Raw genomic sequence first — 323 nt, 5'->3', positions numbered from 1 at the left:
GACTGAACGAATATAATAAAAATTACAATTTGCCCTCAGTAATTTTCTTAGTCAATGCTATACCAATCTACCAAAGAACCATTTTATACAGCTAGAAAATGATAATAACAAAATTCATTTAAAAGAACAAAATGTCAAGAATGTAAAGGGAATCAATGAAAAAAAAACTGTGAAGGAAGGCAGCATAGAAACTCCAGATTTGAAAACATATTACCAATAGGTAAACATGAAAACAGTCTGGTACTGGCTAAGAAATAGTGGTGGATGATTGAAATAAATTAGATACAAGGTATACTGTAGTAAAAGACTACAGTAATCTAAGT

The sequence above is a fragment of the Trichosurus vulpecula genome, chromosome 5, assembly GCF_011100635.1.
Source record: "Trichosurus vulpecula isolate mTriVul1 chromosome 5, mTriVul1.pri, whole genome shotgun sequence".
NCBI classification, from domain to species: Eukaryota; Metazoa; Chordata; class Mammalia; order Diprotodontia; family Phalangeridae; genus Trichosurus; species Trichosurus vulpecula.
This window is presented reverse-complemented; position numbering follows the sequence as displayed.